This window comes from Neofelis nebulosa, chromosome 8 (assembly GCF_028018385.1).
Source record: "Neofelis nebulosa isolate mNeoNeb1 chromosome 8, mNeoNeb1.pri, whole genome shotgun sequence".
In the NCBI taxonomy this organism is placed as follows: domain Eukaryota; kingdom Metazoa; phylum Chordata; class Mammalia; order Carnivora; family Felidae; genus Neofelis; species Neofelis nebulosa.
In genome coordinates, this window is record NC_080789.1 from 28,498,857 (window position 1) to 28,518,316 (window position 19,460).

Consider the following 19,460-nt stretch of genomic DNA (forward strand, 5'->3'; position numbering starts at 1 on the left):
GGGGGGACATGGTGAACAAAGAACAAGACAGTTCCTAACATCAAAGGGGTTACAATTAGCAGAGGTTACAGATAAATAAACAGACAATTAGAACCAAGTGTGATGAGCCCACTGATAGCAGGAAATACAAAGTGGATGTTTAGGAGGGATTCCCCCAAATTCCGATTCCAACCCTACCTACATTCAGGTAGGTTTCCTTGGAGGAAACAATATCTGTGTGAGACTCGAGGGATAAATGAAAGGTGGATTGGGGGCTGGAGTATATGTAAGGGCGCTGAGAGGAGAGGCACATTCGAGAAACTGAAAGCAGTATGTCCTGGAATGCAAAGGGATCATGGCGAGGGGAGGCTGGGGTAGGCGGGGCTGTTGGTCACGGAAGGGCTCCGTGCCCATCCAGCAGCAGTTGTCTGATCTCTCAGGCTACCTTTCAGCTGGGACTGAGTTCTTGCTCCTCTCCTCCTCAGCTTGGCTCAGGAACAAGGGCCTGCTATACTGCTGACCCCTGGGACTCCTGATCTGAGAGGGCCTGTGGTTCCGTTGCTAAACCCTCATCCTTGCGTAATCTTTTAAGCAGAGTCCTTGGTTCTGAGAAAGAAAGGCTTATCTTACTACCACCATGGTAGGACATCCCTGGCCAGTTTCTATGTCTAAATATCACCCCCACCTTAATCTGAGGGGTACTGGGCTCTGAGGCAAGAAGGCTCTTATCTACGATCTCTTCTGGCTGGCATTTTACAGTGTGGGGCCCTTTTGGCAGGCCCGGGAATCTGAGGTCAGGCTGATGGAGAGTCAACTCTCTTTGCACTGGGCCTCTCTGAATCTAAATGCCTTCTGGAAAACCTGAGTAAGCCAGACTCTGTGACATGATAACCTAATTACCATTTCATTTTTCCTTGGAGTCGAGAGATAAATGATACCTAGATCAATAAGCTAGGCAGACGACTGATTTGTTTAATGACACACAGATAGTTTATCTTTGAGTTGGGACTACAGAAAGTCCTATCCCAGGAGCCAAGCCTGCCAGAGTGCTGAGAGAATCCTGAGGTATGCTCAGGATACACAGATAGGAAAGCAGACAGCCAGCTCTCAATCTTCCCCTTTCTCTTGTACAACTGGTCAAACGCTTACTTAACTCTGAGTGAGATGACCATATACTTCATTGTCCCATCCTGGACACTTTGAGAGTGAAAGAGGTTGCTAGTAATTGCTGTCCTGGGACAGCAGGCACAAACTGGGATGTTTCTAGCAAACCCAGACATAAGGTTGCCCTAACCAAGAGCTCTCTGTTCTGTTCGTCTGACAGCTGCTCTCTAGGTTACGAGTGTTGGGGATTAGGTGGAGAACCTAGGGTCAGGTCACTTCTGAGTCTTTTTATGGCATTATTTTTCATGTTCCCCAAGCAACTTTTGAATCATTTCCCACTTTCTGAAATCCTCATGTTTCTGAAAGGTCATTGTTAGCCGTTTTAATACAAGATAATTGAGTTCTATTCAAAGCAAAGAAATGGGGTGGTAAAAAATGGAAAACCTGAAGGGGGGTATAATTCTGAAGAGAAAAACTTCGGCTGAATCTTCTGCTTTTTTATAATCCTTACTAATTAGACCGTGGAGGTAGAGACATCATTTTCTTTAAAGTGGTGGCCCATAAATTGTGTGTCTTAGATGATTAGTTTTGGTGATACCAGACTAGATGGGGAGGGATAGTTATTTGAATTATTATTGTTGGTCCAGAGAGGTGACAAGGAAGAAAATATCTCGCATACAACTAACAGACGAGAGACTACGGAGGCACGTTCTTGATTTATGAACCGTTGTCTTGCAAACATGTTTCTTGGCAAAATAATAAGGAAAATGTCAGTGTTCTGTGAAGCCAACACCACCTTAGCAGAAGTAATTTTCTCCACCTCAAATTAAGCAGGTTGTGGGAGACTTTGGTGACCAAGTGTTACTTTCATTTTTAATTTCTTCCTCTTTTATAATAATAGTAATATTAAAAACTGTGATTTTTACCTCTGTCTCTTGAAGCAGAAGCTCTCGACCCAGAGATATTTTGCCTCTCTGGGGATATTTGGCAATGTTTGGGCATACTTTTGCTGGTCACGACTGGGGGTAGGGAGCTATTGGCATCTCCTGGTTAGAGGCAGGGATGCTGCTGAACATTCTACAAATCTCAGGACAGCCTCCCTCCTCAAACAGATCAATGACCTGGCTCTAAATATCAACAGTGTTAAAGTTGAGAAGCTTCTCTGCAACATCCCAATCAGTCATTCATTTATTCACTCCACAATTATTGATTGAGTACCTACTATGTGCCAGCCTCCCCACTGCTGAGGCTGTGATATTGAACAACATAGGAAAAGTCCCTACTCTTGTCTAGTTTGCATTGTAAAAGAGAGATAGATAATAAACAAGAGACATAGAAAGTCACAAGTATGAAGAAGAAAAATAAAGCTGGCAAGGGGGTAGACAACATCAGTAGGGAGCCGTGAGATTGAACGCTTGCCTTACTCGTGGAGGTAGGCGTATTTGTCATGATTATGGATGAGGAAACTGAGTCTGAGAGCGTAGAAGTATCTGTTCAAGAGGGACACTTCTCTTAAGAGATAGCAGCTGACATCTGACGTTAGCCATGCCTGGTGCTTTACAGAGAAATTTCCACTTGTGCTATGCTATCTATTATCATCAGATACTAGGGTTGTCCTTGCTTCATTTTGTTGGAAGTCCCCTTTCTCTAGCTTGCTGATAACTATCTCCTGCCCTGCCCAAATCATTCACTTTCAGCGCCACTGTTAGAACATTCCCTGATTACATCCTTTTCCCAGACTCATTATCCTCATTACCTAAACACATTCAAAGCAAGCTGTCCACTGTTTAAGTAATAAAGTGAAAGAAGTCCCCTCCTTTGTTCTACACACTTTTTTATCATAGCCTCTCCTTTTCCTCCTTTCATGGCTAACCTTCTTAAAAAGGTGCTCCATTCATGCCGTGTCTCTCTACACTCCTCCAATTTACTTGTAACAGAACCTCTCTACCCTCACTCCATACAAACTGGTTTTCAAGGTCCACTAATTACCCTGTAATTTCCATTTTTTATAGACCCTTTTCTCTTTGTCTGCCCTTTCTTACTTGGCCTCCTACCAACATTTGGTGTTCATTACCTTCCTTTTCCTGTGTCTGGCATACTTCTCTTGACTTCCATCTCTTTGCTTTGGGATTCTCTTCTTCCCCTTTGACTGTTCCTTCTAAGTAATCTCCATAGGATTCTCTTCTCTTCATCGCTTTATTAATTGGCGTCCTTCAGGATCTTGTCCTCAGTTTTCTTTTCCTTTTAACCATGCCTTCTACAGATTTGTCATGTAGAGCAATCCCAAAGGTATATAAACATACTCTGCAATATGCTGAGGCGTGAATGTGATTTAAATGCAGTAAGAATGTGATGTGCCAGGGTCAGGGCCATCTCTGATTGATGATCCTGGCCAGCCACCCAGAATCCACATTGCTGCATTCAACTGAATGAGTGGCACAGCACAGACTTCCCGCAACCCCTTGATGACTATAACAGCTCCCTAATTGGTCTCTCTATTCCCAGCTTTAGCTCCATCCGTTATTCTCACTACATTATCTTTCCAAAGGCAAACATGATCTAGTGTTTATGCCCTCCTATCAGTCCATCTGGGCTACTATTACAAAATAGCATGGACAGTGGGCTCATTAACAATCAAAATTTACTTTGCCCAGTTCTGGAGGCTGGGAAGTCCAAGATCAAGGAACCGGCATGGTTAGGTGAGGCCCTCTTCCTGGTTCATAGATGTCTAGTTGTCTTCTTGCTCTGTTCTCATATTGTAGAAGGGATGAGGGAGCTCTCTGTGGTCTTTTTGATTAGGGCACTATCACCTCCCAAATTCCCTACCTCCAGATACCATCATAATCGATATTAGGTTTCAACATATGAATTTTTTTCAAATATACTTTATTGTCAAGTTAGCTAACATACAGTGTATATCTTGGCTTCGGGAGTAGATTCCCATGATTCATCACTTACATACAACCAGTGTTCATCCCAACAGGTGCCCTCCTCAATGCCCATCACCCATTTTCCCCTCTCCCTCAACCTTCTCCCCATCAACCCTGTTTGTTCTCTGTATTTAAGAGTCTCTTGTGGTTTGCCTCCCTCTCTGTTTGAAACTATTTTTCCCCTTCCCTTCCCCCATGGTCTTCTGTTAAGTTTCTCAAATTCCACATGTGAGTGAAAACATATGATGTCTGCCTTTCTCTGACTGACTTATTTCACTTAGCATAATACCCTCCAGTTCTATCCATGTTGCTGCAAATGGCAAGATTTCATTCTCTCTCATTGCCGAGTAGTATCCCATTGTGTGTGTGTGTGTGTGTGTGTGTGTGTGTGTGTGTGTATGTATACCACATCTCCTTTATCCATTCATCCCTTGATGGACATTTGGGCTCTTTCCATGCTTTGGCTATTGTTGATAGTGCTACTATAAACATGGGGGTGCATGTGCCCACATCTTCTTTATCTATTCATTGGAAGATGGACATTTGGGCTCTTTCCATACTTGGGCTATTGTTGATAGCACTGCTACAAACATTGAGGTACATGTGCCCTTATGAATCAGCACTCCTCTATTCTTTGGATAGATTCCTAGTAGTGCCATTGCTGGGTTGTAGGGTAATTCTATTTTTAATTTTTTGAGGAATCTCAGAGTGGCGGAAGAACCCCTTCATCTTTCACAATGTAACTCACCCCTGTGCATGTTTTCACACTGTTGCATAGCTGTCCTGTTTGCCTGGAATGCCCTCCCTCCACATTCTGACTCCACAGTGGTGACATTGGGAAGTCCTACTCATTCTTCAAGGCTCACTCTTAGTACCCCTTCCCAGGTTTCTGGACAGAGTACTGTCTTATATATGCTCCTTCCACTTCTAATTACATTGTGTATTCCTTTAGGGTATGGAGAAGAAAACTCAACAGCAAAGTTTCTGTCCTCAAGCAAGCTGTTCTACCCAGCAAATTATCTATTGTTATCTCATTGTAAGCCTTCCTCACTCTCTCCATTACAAATCATTGAATTTCTGTCACTAATTTGCTGTGTGATCCTGGGTATTTCACCTAACTCCTCTGAGCTGTCATTTTATCAACTTAAATTCTGTCAAATAACGTTTTTATTACAACTCAAAGAAATGTATCAAATTCTCTGAACTCTCCAGGGGAAACGATGTCATAAACCAAAGATGAAATAAATCGTCATAATATTTTTGTTATTAAACCCTTTATTCAAACCTCAACAAGGTGAAACTATTTCCGAAGAAAAAATAACCTCTCCTTATAGATCTTTAAAGCTTGACAACACTTACAATACAACAAAGCTTTATCATGTAATTTTTTTCTTATGCAAGACATCGTTTGCAGCCCTCCCCCATTTCTTCTTGCATTTTGGAAAAATTTAAGATTCACCTTTGCTATGTTCCATAGCCTTTCCCTCCCCCCGCCTAAATGAAAGAAAAGTTTTATGCCAGAGAAGTGAAGAGATAAAAGTTTAAAATAATAAGTCCTCCATCATGATCCAAAACTTTCTCATACCAACAGCAGGACTTACTGTCACAACCTGGGGAGAAAGAAGAGGGGCAATGAATATGAAGGAATTAGGGGAAAACAGATGTAGAGAGAATACCAGGTACCTTTCTTCACTTTTTTACTCCAGGTTTCAGAACTAACATCATCTTTTAAAAGTCTCATCTTGGGAGCGCCTGGGTGGCTCAATCAGTAGAACATCCGACTCTTGATTTTAGCTCAGGTCATGATCTCACGGTTCATGAGGTCGAGCCCCATGAGGGGCTCTGCACTAACAGCATGGAGCCTGCTTTGGATTCTCTCTCCTCTCTCTCTGTCCCTCCCCTTGCTCTCACATGCTCTCTTTTTCTCAAAATAAATAAATGTTAAAGAAAAAGCTCATCTTGGTGAGATGGGTAAATGGGAGTCAATGAATAATTGTAAGAGAAAATAACGCAAGAGGAAGGTGTCAGTCAGGATGCTTTTCCGTCTCAACATTTCTGTGTCCCGTTGACAATGCCTTGCAATATCTCCATGCATGGAAAACCAATGTTTAGATGCTAAAGGTGGGATGAATATGGAGAGAGAGAACCAGAATTTATTGACTACAGCCCCTGTGCTATGTATTTAGATGATCTATTTCACTTAAACTTTCCAACCATTCTGTAGAGTATATTTACCTTCTTTGGAGTTAAATTAACTGGAACTCACTATACAGTTAGCAGTAACTACAGCCAAATTGAAACCAAGGGTTTCCTAACTCAAACACACCCTACCACCATACCATGTCCCGTTGTGTAGACAATAAATGTCCTGGCCTCTCAGTTTATAAACCAGAAAAGAAGTGGAAACATCTCTCTAAAGAGCAGAATTGAAAAATTGTGTATGTGTCCTATTGTGGGTATTCAGCCTCCTTGCTCAGAAAGCACCCACTTTGAGTTGTTTTCTTCCCTTGAGAACAATGCAGACATACAGAGATGCTATTTGCTGACATTTTTGTTTTCAACAGATCATCTAACAAGTCTCACAGACTTTGAAGTCCTCCAGATGTAAGGCCTTCACTTGTTACGCAAATTTGGTAAGATATTTAATCTCAATCAGACTCTGTTTCCACTTATTGAATTGGGAAGATGATACCAATTTTATAGAATTGCTATAAATACCAAAGAGATGCTTGATTCATGAGTATATCTCAAAAATGATGCTTGTGACGATTTGTGACAGCAATATTGGCAGCTTGTATTTTGATACACTTTGATGCGTTCTGGAGTTGTTTGGGGGTAGGTGGGGCTACAGTCCCAGATGTGGCCTCTGGACTCCCTGACCAACAGTGTTGGTCAGCTGGATAGATGCACCAAAGTGCTAAGTACTGGGCACGTGGAGGGGGAATACTAGGGTCGGGGAGATCCTGGAAAGAAGAAATCAAGAGTTTCACTGAAAGTACTTTTCAAAGTCAAGTCAAGGAAATGGTGGGGACATACGGGAAGCAAAGAGCAAAGATCGGGATGGGAGATGAGGGTTTGTTTCTCCCAAATTGAAAACCTCCAATGAGACTGTTCTTGAGCCAATGGTCACAAAATGTTCCTCTGATTAAGGAAATCTCATTTGAAGGACTAGCCTTACGAAACACAGAATCACAAAGTGATGGCACATGTTTTCCTCCCCCTTATTCCGTTCTTTAATGTAATACATTTAAAAAAGAAGTTGTTTCCCACGAACCTGATTAACTCTGAAGAGAGTCATAATCCATCTAAACCAATCCAAATGAAGGTAAAAAGAATAATCAGGCTCCCATTATGCAAAATGGTGCTCAGTTAATTTATTGCACTGCACTGAATAATAAGCTGTTAGGCTCCACATTACTTTCTTTACGTTAGATCAAATAGCTTATTGCTGCTGGAGCTTATTTCATATCGCATAAAATTTGGATATATTACAATGGAGTAGATATTAGTCCATTATAAGAGACAGACTTAAGTACTTCATTTATAGGATCTCGCCATTTGGAAAATGGCAAGGGAGAAGAAGAAATGCAAACAAAGTAATGGACAGAGGGGGATTTATGTGCACTGCCCATCTCCTAGCTCTGCTGTGGGTGACTGCTGGTTGCCGCATGGGGCCGGTGCCTTGGAGAAAAGCAGCATTTCCAGTGGGAAGAAAATCCAAAGAGAGTTTATGTTCCTTTTCAGGGAAGTGTTGACATTTTAATTACTCTCTGTTTTCTTTGGAGCTACATTTGAGAATTGGAAGCAAGTTAGAAAAATAAGGATTGGCTTTATTAGAAATCAGAGGAATTGACGTGCAGCCATGAGCTGGAGAAAGTCCAGATTTAGCTCTTGACAAACTCAAGTCTCCAGCAGGACCGAGAAAAACCAAAAAAACAAAACAAAACAAAACAAAACAAAAACCCCAAAAACGAAAAACAACTCAGCTATTAGAAAACTAAACAATGAGATCCTCCTCAGGTCTTAGAGAGGAGGGCTCTGAGAGCAGACTGTGCCTCTGTGCAATCTAATCTTTTCCGGCCATGGGGCCCCTGTGCCTCACTTTGGCAATTTTTTTTTTTTCCTTTAAACTTTGGTCTCACAGGGGTTTGTGAGGTAAGCTAAACAGGGGTGCAAAACAAAAAAAAGAATGATCGTGGAGAGTTGGAATGAGTTGGGGAAAACGGTGGGTTTAGAATGATTTAGTTTTGAAGATAATCTGATACTTTTGGGATTTCATAAAAGAAAACTGCCTGGGGATGTGAAGGCGGAACCAGAATAAATAGCTTAGGGAGATGTGATATATTCGCACCCTCTCCCCTTGCACCTGGAGCTGCCTAGAATTGAATAAATATTTAGCAAACCCAGGGTACCTACATGTGTTCCAGGATCAGCAGATTTGAAAATAGTAACTTGGTACAAGGGTGAAGAAAACAAACAAACAAACAAAAAAACCCCAACTCCAACCAGCAAGTTTGTGGTCTCTTTGTCCCTTCTCCACCCTCCTCAGCCTTACTATGCCCCAGGGACAGTATGGACACTCCATTGAGCTTTGACCAACCTATGCCCCAGGGACAGTATGGACACTCCATTGAGCTTTGACCAACCTATGCCCCAGGGACAGTATGGACACTCCATTGAGCTTTGACCAACCTATGCCCCAGGGACAGTATGGACACTCCATTGAGCTTTGACCAATCAATTCAGTAATGAATGGATCAAACTGAGTTCCTAAAATCAGATACTGAGTTCTAGTATCTACCACGTGTCAGGTACTTTAAATACACTATTTGAATTTTCAAAAAAACCCTATAAGGAGATATTATCTCTACTAGAGATACTATTATTTCTGTTTTACAAATGAAAATTGATGCTTGGGCAACTTAAGCAGATCCATAAGCTATAAAAACCTTTATCATAAAACATTTCAAATATATGCAAAAGAAGATAAAACGGTATAATGAACCTCTAGGCTTATTTCACTTCCCCCGCTCAGGGTCAGTCTTCTTGATCAACATCTACTGCACACTATTATCCTGAAGCAAACCCCAGACATCGTGTCCTTTCATCTGTGTATATTTTACTACATGTTTCTAAGAGACAGGGGTTCTTTAAAACAAAATAAACTACAATACCTTTCTCACACCCTGAAAACATATGCAATGTTCACTTATCCCCAATTGTCTTGCAATATATATATATATATATATAAAGTTTGTTTGAATCCAGATCCAAATGCAATCCATACGCTGTGATTGCTTGATGTGTCTCTAACATCTCTTTAAATCGATAGGTTCCCTCTTCCCCTCTAATGTTTTCCTTGGACTTTTTGGTTGAAGAACTGGGATTGTTTGTCCTGAAGATTTTCTAACCGTTTAAATTTTCTCGATTCCATTCCGTGAGGTGTTCTCCAATATACGTATCATCTTGTACTTTGCACTTCCTATAGATTTACAGTTAGAGCTAGAAATTTTATCAGATTATGGTTGCATATTTTTAGTAAGACTAGGCCATAAGTAGTGGTATAATTTCCACAAGTGGGCATGTATGTGAGTGTGTGTGTGTGTGTGTGTGTGTGTGTGTGTGTGTATGTGATGTTATTGACTATTGAGGATTTTTGGCTAGATTCAGTATTTCATTAGCGATGGCAGGGTTGTGATATCCTAACTTGACGATTAACAAGATAAAATTTATTTTTTAGAGCAGTTTTAAGCTCACCACAAAACTGAGTGGAAAGTGCACGGAGTTCCTGAATACCTCTGTCTCTCCACCTATGGCCTCTTCTACTATCAACAACCAGCACCGGCAGCTATGCACGATTATAATGAAGGAAGCCACACTGACACGGCATTATCACTCAGAGTCCCTAGTTTCCATCAGGGTTCACACTGGGTGGTGAACATTCTGTGGGTTTGGACACATGCATAAAGATGATTGCTTTCTCATTTATTAACCAGGACACTTCTGTAAGGGAAAGCTTTCCCCTCGTTACATAGTTGGTTATATGAAATGAAGTTCACATAAGAAACCCAGAATAAATGCTTTTTCTTTCCCTTATCTACCAGTTTGCAGAATAATTAGTTGGTTCTCTCTGGTATCTTCTAAAGTTAACGTAAGTTCTTGCTGTGTTTTTACTGTTAGTGTCACTAAGAACTCATGTATTTAAATGTATTTGATGAGTTTCAATGTCCTACTCTATATACAGGTACATGGGTCTCTATACACATGCATATGCTGATAACACAGTGGTAAACTTCTAGATCACTAATGTCTATAAATTTACATCATTTTGCTGCCTTGATTAAAAAAAAATTCTTAAAGTAGTTTGAAAGTTTATCTTAAAACACTCTCTTCCATTTACTGACTCTTATAAAGATTCCCCTGAGTCTCTGAGGATGGTAGAAAATCTTGCTTTGTTGCTAGAAAAACATGAGCAGCTATTTATAGAGGCATAAAAGCAGGGAAGACAGAAGGGAGAAGGGAGGAGCAAAGGAGGAATAAAAGAAAGAAGAGAGTAAGCAAATGTATATAAAAGATAAGTAATTAATGGGCTATTGCGTCATCTCGGAAAATTACTGTCATGAACTGATTTACATGGTGCCGTGTGACGTTATTGCGAAAGAGTTAAGCAAGAGGCCTTGAGTCTTAGGCTGCTTGGCTCGAATCTCCAGTTCTGATCCCTCCTAGCTGGGTTGGCTTTGCGCCTCACCCTTCTCATCGTGCACCAGGGCCAAAGGAGCACCGGGCGGTAGGATAACAGAAATGAATACATATAAAGTGCGTAAATCATAGTAAACGCTCAATAAATGCTGGTTGATTCTGTTGTCCTTGTGATGATGACGATGATGACAATCATGATGAAAATGATGCTAATGATGATGTGGGTGGCAAAGCAGGGGCTCTGAAGGGAAGAGCGAAACACATTTGCTGAGTAACCGTGAGGAACAGGTACTGAACGAGCATCTATATTAAGTATAGCGTATAATGATTACATATAGTACATGTAATTTGTTATCAACTTTAACATACGTTGAAGTCTGCCATCATTATTTATTATTTGTTCTAGCCCAGTAACCGGCACAAGGGAGAGATACAGTATACCCCTTCTGAGAACTGAGCGGTACTATTAGGTTTTGCTGAGAACCTTTCCAAGACGAGAGAGGATACAGCGCTAGCAAAGACCAGAACTTTAATATTCTGTAAGTAGAGCTTAACGGCAAATCCCAGGAAACGTGTTCAAGCCCTAATGCGGGCCGTGAGGCACTAGTGAATCACACAACTCTAGCCTTGCCCGTGGCAAATCAATACCCGTATTCACCCAAGTTTTTCCACTACACAGGAAAAGGAAGAAAGAAAAGAGGAACACTTTTCGAATCGCTCCTCCAACCACGGAAATGATTTTAATTACCAATTCATCTGTTGGCAGACTCTTCTGGCAGATGTACCTGCAGCTTGGAAAGATAACAAACGAACTGATTCCTTACTCCAGAGTTGACACTGATAGTGCTTGCCGAATTTGCTCTCAGAAAAGAATCCCGGGCAACAATACATCTGGCACTCTGCTCGAGGAATTTGTCATGTCGTTGACATGTTCAGCCTCCATTGTCCACCCCACGCCGACAGCAGGTCCTTTATATTTCAAAGAAATTGCAGTCTGAATTAATATAATTAGAACGTAGCTGCTATTCACTGCAAAAACTCTTCATTTCCAGGAGTACAGATCTGATGGTGCGTCCGTGCGCAAAATCCTCCCAGTGATGGCTGGAGGGGAGCGAGCAGATAATACATTGACAGAATAGACACCAGTTCATCAGCCTTTATTTGCACCAACTCATGGAAATATAGGAGGAGAAGAAACCTGTCCTATCTTTGGCATGTCTCAATAGAAATATCCTTCAGGTTTAGCAGCCTGTAAGTACTTTCATAAAATATGCAGAATAGAGTGTCTGAAGGAAGAGAAAAAATGAACTAGGAAAGATTGCATATCTTCCAAAAGACAGTTATAGGAGGTAGAGTGGATAATTCATGGATAGAGTTACAGAATTAAAAGGTTGTTAGGTGACTTCATTTATTCTTTACTGCGTCGCTGTGTAGAGTCAAGGTCACTAACCAGGAGATGATCACCAAGTAAAACAACTTGGGTGCTAGATTTTTGAATTTCATTTGTTTGTTATTGTTTATGTTTCTGCAAACACTTGATAATTGATATGGTGGAAGCCTACATCAGCATCCTTTTTCGGAAATAAGATTGATTTATATTCTCTCAAATATGTTAGTATTCTTACCTTGAATGACTCATTTTAGGGGAATAATGACCTGACATATCCATGTGTAGGCTGTTCCTCATGGTCTCTCCTCTGAAGAATATAGAATGTATCCTTGTGCAAGTTGGTGTTCCTCCAAAATGTATATGTTGAAATCCTAACCCCCAATGTTACAATATTTGGAGCCCATCTGTGGGAGGTAATGAGTTTAGAGGAGATCATGAGGTTGAGGTCCCATGATGGGATTAGATCTATATATATGAAGGGCAGGTACAAAGCACACTCTATCTTTCTCTCCTCCATGTAAGGACACAACAAGAAGGCTGCCCCCTGCAAGCCAGGAAGAGACCTCTTCCTAAGAACCGAATGAACGAACATCTGTTTTTTGTTTTTTGGATTTTTTTTTTTAATGTTTATTTAGTTTTGAGAGTGAGAGACAGGAGAGACACAGAATCTGAGGCAGGCTCCAGGCTCTGAGCTGTCAGCACAGAGCCCGATGCGGGGCTTGAACCCACGAACCGTGAGATCATGACCTGAGCCAAAGGCGGATGCCTAACCGACTGAGCCACGCAGGTGCCCCTGAATGAGCATCTTGATCTTGGACTTCCCAGCCTCCAGAACCGTGAGAAATAACTTACTGTTGCCTGAGCTCCCCGGCCTGTGGGATTTTGTTAATGGTAGACTGAGCTGACCAGCAGTGTATAGGAGCTCCTCGGGTTAATGAGCACTGAGGAGGGATAATGGTTTCCATTTTCTCGTTTTTCATAGAAGCACATATTGATCTTCACCTGCACTTCTGTGTTGAGATTGCAATAATAGAAATATGGAAAATGGGTAATATAGCATAAAAATAGGGCCAAGGTTTGTGAGTGGCGGAAGAATTCCAGAGATGAAGAGCAGTGTCCCTTTTGATTTTAAACCAGATACATTTTATAATCCAAGTGCATCATGGTAAAGAGCTGTGGAGCCTTTAGGCTCTCTTGATAAAGTCTGGGCACACTTTTCCAGGCAGTATCTTGGAAAAGTCAGGAGTGATCCCTTGCCTCCAGGTTCTCCTATGGAGTGTCTTCCTCGCCTCCCCTGACTTGAAAAGATCGCTTACCATTTTCCATTAGCTAGTAAAGTGCTTTTCAGAAGTAGGTGGGCTTCAGAATCACATGTATATATGTGTGCGTGTTGTGTGCGTGTGGTGTGTTGGGGGGGGTGAGGAGGGGGAAGCATGCCGATGCTCAGATCCCACAAATCCACTGAGTCAGATTTGCCCACTGTGGTGCCCAAATCGTGTAAGTGGAAAACCTTTCCAAGGACTTCTGGTCAACATACCAAAGCGGATACCCACCGACCAGTGGTCTTTTTCACTGATACAAATCTGCAACTTCACAACTTAGGTGGATCTTTCTATAGGTGATACGTGCGATTAAAGAAAAAGAAAAAAACTGCAGACATTTAATTGTATAAGAGGAAATCCACTAAAGATATTTGGGGCCAGTGGATTATCAGAACACCTGTCAGAACTTTTCTCCGTTTGTGTACGTTCCCTTTGCCCTCTGCCACACTCACCCATGTTTAGTTTCTCAGTCTGTCTTGTTTGGGTTAGAAAAAAATGGCATCTCACAGTGTTAGGCAGTTCCTTTGCTAACAGGTACAATGGGGATTTATATTTTAATGTGAAAAGTCCCTTATTAGAGTAAATGAGTGCTTCTCTTTCCAATGCATTTGTCTTATTACTTTGGATGTTTAATAGTAAGATTGTGCGTTATAAACCCATGTAGACATCCAAGTATATGCACAGATGGAGACTATCAAGCTTGCAGGAAAGGGCAATGGAAGTGGCCTCTGTTTTCTCTATGGAATATGCAAGTCAGACTTGAGTGTGAGAGGTTTAGGGAGTTCTTGTCCCAAGCCTGTGAGTTTCTCCCAGCCACTGTTTCTGACATCACCGTTTTGAATTTTACTGACCGTACAAGAATTCCCTGGAGGGTGGGTGGGAAGTGGATTGGGGAGGAGGGCTTCCTATCTTTTGTTTGATCAACAGATTGTGGGATAGACGCGTCATGTGGAAAACAGCTCCATTTATCCAAGGAAGGTGATAGTGACTCCTAGGGCCCAGCCTGCTCACCCCAGAGGACTTTATTCTGAGGTTTACAGAATAAACTGATTGGTGAACAGGTACATGGAGTGAATACATGACTGTATTTGTTTGCCAAAACGAAACCAAAACCAAAACCAAAACCAAAAAAATGTTTGTTTGTTTTTTAATTGTGAAAGAAGCATACGCCCATGGAAGACACTATGGGGGGGAAAGAGGAATGTAGGAAAACTGAAGGAGAAATTTGGAGCTGGAGTGCTGATTTTAGAATCAGAGATGTGGATTCAAATCCACCCTTACTAGGTGTGTGCTCTTCGGGGAGTTACTTCACGCCTCTGAGCTGGTCTTCTCCTAGGGTCTAGGGGACCGATTCTCATATATTCTATGGGAATAATACCTCTCTTGCATGGTTGTCATAGGGATTTGCTAAAGCACATTCTGTAAAAGACTTCATGAAATTCTGGGAATAGAGGAGTTTTTAACACTACATCTGAGCTGAAAGCACTTTTATTGTTGGTAGCACAGTGTGGTGGTTGCTAACACATGCTCGCCAGGCAAGCAGCCTTGACTTTGAATCTCCCTTCTGATTTGAGGCAGAATTACTGATATTGGCATTCTTAACGTGACAGCTAAATAACACTTAAAAGAATTTGTTGAGGGGTGGCTCAGTCACCTGCCAGGCAGCTGCCTGGGTGGCTCAGCCGGCTAAGTGTCCAACTTCGGCTCAGAACCTGATCTCGCCGTCAGCAAGTTCAAGCCCTGCATTGGGTTTTGTGCTGACAGCTCAGAGCCTGGAGCCTGCTTTGGATTCTGTCTCCCTCTCTCTCTGCCCCTCCCCCACTCAGGCTCGCGCGATCTCTCTCTCTCTCTCTCTCAAAAGTAAATAAACATTAAAAAATTTAAAAAGTAAATAAAAGCATTTGTTGAAATCTCTTAACCGACTGAGCCACCCAAGCGTTCCGTGTTGAGATCTCTTATACGAATACTATTATTATCAAAAAATAGATTTCAGTTATGTTTATTTTCCTAACGTATGAACTGAAATTCCCTATTTCTTGCCTTAAGATTACAAACATCCTTCCTGGTTTATAAGAATTATTTTTTGAAAAAACCTTTTTGGTTTCAGAAACAATTAATGCTCATAAGAAAGTATGGAGTCTTTCAACAATGTTTCATTTTATTATTATATTTTCTCTTTCCTGGAAAACCAATGAAGAATGGCAGTTTTATATATAAAACAGTAGTTGGCCTTTATATGGATGGCATTTTCCTAAAAGCCTAGAAGTATTTCACATTTTGCTGAAAAACACCCTGTTCCCAAGTTGGATCTGATTAAAATTCAAATCTATATTAACATCTCATTACTTTCTGAAAAAAGTGAATGCCACACTTAATGGAAAATGCTCAGCGTCTGCCAGCTCTGTTTTGTGGGTTCCTGAGCAAGGCTGTCATAGGACCCAGGAGGGCTGGGTGACAGAGACATCCTTGTTAAAACAGTCACCTGGCGTGAATGCTGGCCCTCGGTTTTCCTTCCTTTCCCCTCTCCCATCCCTACATTGTTTCAGCTGCCAGCCCCCTAATATTTTCCCTAAAGCAAGGGAAAGGGAAGGGCAAAAATGACTTTGAAAGAATAACATTTCTTTCTATGGACTTAAATAGAACACTCAACACAAAACATCCTGTGTTTTCTTTTAATTGATGGCATTCTAACCGTGGTAATGGGTGATCTAAACCAGTGCCTGCTTTTCAAACAGACATTGTTTCAGTCGCATACTATCCTATCAAGGGAAAGTTGTTTGACTATTTAAAATTACAACTTGGACGCCTTCCCCTACAAGCTCTGGGTCTCCTTATCTTGCTGTGCCTTTCTCCCTTCCCCCCTCTGTTATACTTATCACCTTCTAACATGTGTTTATTATGGTTTTTGTTTATTCTCTGACTCCCCTGGCCATCCTGGAAGCAAAGATCTTTGTCTGTTTTGCTCATTGTTGATTTCTCTGTCCTAAAACCTGCCTGGCACAAAGTAGGTACTCAGTAAACATTTGCAGCATGAGTGAATGGACTCGTTCTCGCAAGTGTCCTCTCCCATACAATTATGGGGAAGAAAACTGGTAAAAATATGATCCCAAAGTGCTATAAATATAATATGCTTATACTTAGGAGATATATTTGAAAGTATAGTTATGCTTGGAGTTTATATATCTTAGTTGGCAAAGAAAAGATATAAGGGTTGGATGAGAAAGAAATATCTCCTTCCCACCCTCTCCTCTTACACTGCTTTATTTTTCTTCAAAGCCTGGCTCCCCTACCCTACTGCCCTCCAACACGACATATATTTCTTTACTTATTGTCTACCCCCCTCACTAGATGCAAGCTTTCTAAGGGCAGGAACTTGTGTATTTTGTTCGCTGCTATAGCCCCTTTGCTTAGAGCAGTGACTGGCTCAGAGTGAGCACTGAACACATATTTGTTGAATTAGTAAGGGTTTGGGTAAGTGTGCTTGTTGGAGATTATCCACGCCTGGCCCTGAGTCCTGTGGAGTCCACAGCATAATTGAACATTGGGACCTTGGTACTGCTGAGGTGGACGATGGGCAGGGAGAGGAGACAGGGAAAAAGATAACCAGGGTGGCATTAACATTATACATTTTCCATTTATGGTGAAAAAGAGGCCCCTTTCGTTTTACATATATGCGGTATAGCATGAGCCAAGGGACTGTGGTTTGGATCCTGGATCAGCTACCTATTTTCAGAATAAACTAAAATAATTTCTTGGTTTCTTGATGTCTCGTTTTCATTGTCCGCAAAATTAAAAAGGTTACCTAATCTGTGGTTACAGAGGATAGAAAGGGCTTGACACACAATAGCTGATCAGTAAATGTTAGCTGTCTTCATCATCCTCACCCTCCTCACCATCCAGGGGCTGACAGACTATAGCTTGAGGGCCAACATCCAGCCGGCGCTTGTTTTGTGAATACAGTTTTATTGGAATACAGCCATGCCCATTCATTTTCTTATTGTCCATGGCTGCTTTCTCACTCCAACAGCAGAATTAAAGAGTTCCAGGAGACTATTTCTTGCAACACCTAACACTTCACTCTCTGTCCCTTGGCAGAAAAAGTCTGTGTACCTCGATCTAGAATATAGTGTGTCAGTAGTGTTAACAGCCCGTGGGCCAGCAAGTGTGGTCCATGGATCAGTGTGACGCAAAAACTTTTACTGATCCGTGACAAGGTAAGTGCAGAAAGCAAGAGATAGGTGTCTAGAAACGTTTATAGAATTGTGATGTGCTGTTGACATCCAAGTGCATGATTTGGGCTTACACAAAAGCGTTAGTTTATGACAGATGGAAAATTAAAAAAAACAAACAAACAAACTTCTTCCCATTAGAAAAGAATCTGGTGTTTTGTAATGGGATTTTGCTATATTAGTGACTCAGTAAGATATACTTGGTGTGGTTTCAGATGGGAACATCTGGGGGTTCATCAGTGACACACAGGTCCCGAGACTGCAAGTGACCTGGGAAGGTTGATGGCGAGCCCATTAATAACGTCATGCAAATGGGGTTTATATGCAGACGGACGGGCCAGCCACAGTTCACTTATCAGCTAGTACGGTTGTGATGTGTTGCTTCATATCTGCGAGAAGGCGGCCACCTCAGGATCTCGTGTGTGTCTTGTGAACATATATAAATGAATTCCTGAAGTGTATTTTAAGTTGACAATTCATCTTCTCTGAATAGTAAGCCAACAACTTTCCTGGAAATCTAGCAAAACAACAGTTCTATGACCAGCCTTATGTTTTGTTGCATGTGCACTTAAAAAAAGCAGACTGACTCTTTCCTTTTCTGTTCTAGAATCAGTTCCAAACAGTAAGGCGTGCCAGGAAAAACAGACAAACTCTCAGGAACAACAATGCCCATTATGCGTGGGGTAGGAGCTGCCAGACTTTGATTACTGGCCAGACGTTAACCCCTTTGGTGTCTTATGGGGGAAATGCCAAGTCTGAATCCAGACACTTCCAGGATCTTACAGTCACTCGTGGTGTGAGAACGGGCGATTTGTAAAGACTCGTGCAAAAAAGGACTGTTGTGAGAAGGAAGTGCAAGTTCAAGGCCACATCTCCTTGTTTCGTGAACTGTGCAGTGACTCCTTCTGGCTAGGTTACCTCTGCTTTTCCTTCTGCAGGCCTGCTCGTTGTGGGTGACAAACACACTGCTCTTGCCACGTGCCCCACCTGGGTTCGCAGCTGGATGCCACAAGGAGAGGGCCAAGTTTGGTACTCACAGAGATAACGTGGGGATTCCTTGAGGCTACCACCTACAATAAAGTTGCTAGAAAGAATTCCTGAAAACCCTTTTATGATCAATTTCTTCCTCACTTTACATATCCTGTAGGTAGACAGGCTGTACTCTATTTTGAAAGCTACAAAGAGCAGAGAGCGGTGCCTTTGATAGTGGGAGAGTGACAGCATGTGTATCTGTAGTGTGTGTGTGTGTGTGTGTGTGCATTTCATTTGTTTTTGTACTTTACTCTTTAATATATATTTACTGGTAATATACTGTGGGGTGACTGAGGATATCAAGTTAATTGCAAACATAAAGTAATTATTACCATTTATTATTTATTTTTGCAGGTCAGTCAGCATTATGTTAAACATTTTACACACACATACTTTAATTCACTTTATCCTTAAGAAAAAAAAAGCCAATGAAATAGCCCTGTTTTACATATTCGTAAATCATGTTCCAGAAAACTCAAGGGCACATGGCTAGTCAATGTCAGAACTAGTATTTACAGCCAGATCTGTCTGGTACAAAACCCATTCCCTTACTCATTTTGCTGAATTGCTTCCTTAAAGATGAATTTAAAAAATGAAAGGCATTTTCCTAATTTCTTGGAATTTGGATTTTGCTTGGTGAGAGGGGCACGTGGTGCAGAATTGAAAAGGCTGTGACACAGCTATGCATAGAGTACCATGATTAACGAATTCTGTTGGAAGGCAGGACAAGGTGGGAGAGGGTAGAGGAAGGTCCCACAGAGAAAGTAGTGCTTGA

At 41.5% G+C, this 19,460-nt stretch overlaps 1 long non-coding RNA gene across 2 annotated transcripts; it reads left to right on the plus strand.

Annotated features, from left to right (window-relative positions):
* The first annotated feature begins 9,354 nt into the window (after window positions 1-9,354).
* LOC131519105 (uncharacterized) lies at window positions 9,355-18,747 on the plus strand. 2 transcript variants are annotated; one of them, XR_009265464.1, is made up of 5 exons: window positions 9,355-10,829; window positions 11,119-11,251; window positions 11,392-11,678; window positions 11,765-11,963; window positions 18,261-18,747. It is a non-coding gene; the product is annotated as an uncharacterized LOC131519105 (long non-coding RNA). The 2 variants fall into 2 exon arrangements; XR_009265465.1 differs by having other exon boundaries at window positions 9,356-10,829; window positions 11,479-11,678.
* The last annotated feature ends 713 nt before the right edge of the window (window positions 18,748-19,460 follow it).